General features: G+C 40.3%; 1 non-coding gene across 1 annotated transcript; it reads right to left on the reverse strand.

Annotated features, from left to right (window-relative positions):
* Window positions 1-2,917: 2,917 nt before the first annotated feature.
* On the reverse strand, window positions 2,918-3,025 carry LOC112745312 (small nucleolar RNA R71). The gene has a single exon (XR_003173248.1). It is a non-coding gene; the product is annotated as a small nucleolar RNA R71 (small nucleolar RNA).
* Between the last annotated feature and the right edge of the window lie 311 nt (window positions 3,026-3,336).

The following is a 3,336-nucleotide window of genomic DNA, read 5'->3' on the forward strand; positions in this document are numbered from 1 at the left end:
CTTCCTCTTTCAGTATCTCATGATGATCTTTGCTTAGTTCTTTGTTCTCTTGGTCTGCTTCTTGTGACAGTTGGAAGACATTGAAGCTGAGTCGTTCATCATGGATCCTCAATATTAGCTCCCCTTGCTCTACATCTATGAGTGCTCTGGCTGTAGCTAGGAATGGTCTTCCCAATATGATTGGGTGAGTGTGACTCTCTTCCATGTCCAAGATGACAAAGTCTGTGGGAAGAAAGTATTTCCCCACCTTTAATAACACATTTTCCACCACCCCTATTGCTTGTTTTTGAGTTTTGTCAGCCAGCCTGATGACTACATTTGTGTGCAATATCTCATTGATCTGCAGCCTCTTCACCAGGGATAAGGGCATTAAGTTGATGCTTGCTCCCAAATCGTAGAGTGCCCTATCAAACATTGTTTCCCCTATGGCACAGGGGACATGAAAACTCCTTGGATCTTTTCTTTTCGTAGGCAACTGTGGTTGAATGAGGGCACTGCACTCCTTGTTCATCACTATAGTTTGGCCTCCTTTGAGTGAGCTTTTCCTGGGAAGCAGCTCCTTCATATACTTGATGTATGCGGGCATTTGTTGAATAGTCTTGATGAATGGTATGTTGACATGCAGAGATGCAAACAAATCTAGAAACCTTGAGTATATTCTCTTCTCCACAGCACCATTGAGCAGTTGGGAAAAAGGTGCAAAGAGTCTCAGCAGCTCTTGTTGTGAGATTTCTGGTTCTTGATGATCTTTTTCCTTCTTCTCTACTGAGGTATTTATAAACCACTATTTTATGATTTATATTGTGTTTAATTGTGTGGTTTTATCATGATCCTTACCCACATATTTATTAAATTAGCATGCATTTAGATTTCCTTCCTGAATTTATTACATGTTTGAAAACTGCTTCCTAGAGACTTTAATTATTTATTTTTAATTCTCCTTTATTCCATTCGATGTCGTGATCTGTGTGTTGAGTGTTTCAGACTTTACAGGGCATAAATGAGTTGGAGATTGGAAAGGAAGTTAGCAAAAATGGAAGGAACACAAGAATTTGAGGAGATAACCAGCGAGAAGTGACGCGATCGCATGGCTCACGCAACCGCGCGAAGGAGAGCAAATCGCAGTGACGCGGCCGCTGGCTCATGTGGCCGTGCGGATTGGAAAAGCTCAGGCGACGCGGTAGCGTGGACGACGCGAACGCGTGGCAAGGAAAAATGAGAATGACGCATCCGCATGGATGACGCGATCGCATGACATGTGCGTTCTGCATAATCTGCAGAATTCGTTGGGGGCGATTTTGGACCTTAATTCGACCCAATTTTCGGCCCAGAATAGTAGACTAGAGCCGGAGAATATGCAGAAACAAAAGAGAACATTCATTCTATACAGTTAACAATTTTTAGATCTAGTTTTACTCCCTTAGGTTTTTCTCTCTAGGTTTTAGAGTTTTAATTTTCAATTGGTCTTAGCATTGGAACATTGAGAAGGGTTATTTCCTCATCAAGACTTCATCATTCTAGTTCGTTTTCTCAACTTGGTTTTATTCTTCCATGTTCTTTGTTTTGTTCAATTTTGTCATTCAGATACTTTTATAATTATTTAATGCAAAGATTATTTCTTTTTAATTCAATTTCAATTCCAATAATCATGTCTCCTTTTAATTCCTTTTCATGTGTTATGGATTTATTATTTACAATGAGTGAGTAGTTTCTTCACTTGATGGGGAGTTGATAAAAAAGGAACTCTTGAGTTGGAAGGATTGAAGGAAAATTTGTAATTGGGTTAACCGTTGGATTGCTATCCTGCTACCAACACCAATCCCTTTGAATTAAGTGGGTTGCAACTTGTGAACAGATCTAGCATTCCAACTTGTTTGACTTTCCCTTACCTAGTAAAGGATAACCAACAGAGAAACCACTAATTATAAATTAATCTTACAATTATTCCATCGATAGTAGAAGTCCCAACGAATCAACTCCCAATCAAGGCTTTTATTCATATTACTTAAATTTCCTCAATTTAAATTCCAATTTACTTAACTCAACTTCTTGGAACATCTGATTAATAAGATAGCACACTTTTCTGCAACTCATTGGGAGACGACCTGGGACTTAAAACTCCCAGTAATTTTTAATTTAACTCTATGTGACATATTTCTAAATTGATAGGCAGATTTTCGGTGAGTTAAGAACTATATTTGCAACATAACCATTTTAATAATTTTTAATTCACCAGCTTCTGCATCTCATCAATTTTTGGCGCCGTTGTCGGGGAGTTGCAATAGAGTGCTAAATTTTGTTAATTAGAATTTATTTCTTTGCATTTTATTTTATTTTGCTACTATAAGCTGCAGTTTTCTTCCGTCAAATGACGCGTTCACTTCCTGATCCGCGCTTGCTAATATTCGATCCTGAAATTGAAAGGACTATTTCACGAATAAGGCGAGAACAGCGCCGGTTAGCCCACTCTGAGGGCGGATCTGAAAGTGAACTTGAGGAAGAAACCAGTCCCCGTTCTACTGATTCGGTTGTTTTACATGCAGAAGACATGGCAGCTAGGAGAGTTACCATCCCGGAGGAAGGAGCCCCTGATTTTACAATGCAACCGTTTCAAGCACATCATCCAGCGGTAGCTACAGATTTTGAAATAAAGACTGCACTGCTAAATTTGATGCCCAAGTTTCATGGCCTACCTGCTCAAGAGCCTATCAAGCACTTGAGAGACTTCCAGGCAGCCTGTTCTACTGTCAGGCATGATGGCACTGATGAAACTTCAATTTTGCTGAAAGCTTTCCCGTTTTCTCTTGAGGGAAAAGCAAGGGAGTGGTACTACACTCAACCTCTGGCAAATGTATCCAACTGGGATACACTCAGAAAGGAGTTTCTGGAGAAATTCTTTCCATCAGAGGTCACTGATAAACTGAGGAAGGATATTTCCACAATTGTTCAGGATGACAATGAAACTCTCTTTGAATACTGGGAGCGCTTTAATAATTTTCTGGAAGTATGCCCCCACCACATGATTGACAAGATCGTGCTACTCAGCTATATCACACAGGGTATGAGGCCCCAAGATAAGACCACATTAGAAAGTGCCAGCAATGGGTCTATGAAGAAGTACAAGACCACGGATGAGGCTTGGCAACTGATCAGTGATTTAGCTGAATCTACTAGAAACCACAGACAGAAGCAAGGCCGTTCAAAAGCCGTTGCAGAAGTATCCTCTAGCAGAGAGACTGCTGCTTTAACTCAAAGCATTTGTGAAATGACCAACTTGCTGAAGCAAATGCAATTGAATCAACAACAAGCTCAGCAAGCTCAACCTCCTCCACCACA

This window comes from Arachis hypogaea, chromosome 14 (genome assembly GCF_003086295.3).
Source record: "Arachis hypogaea cultivar Tifrunner chromosome 14, arahy.Tifrunner.gnm2.J5K5, whole genome shotgun sequence".
NCBI classification, from domain to species: domain Eukaryota; kingdom Viridiplantae; phylum Streptophyta; class Magnoliopsida; order Fabales; family Fabaceae; genus Arachis; species Arachis hypogaea.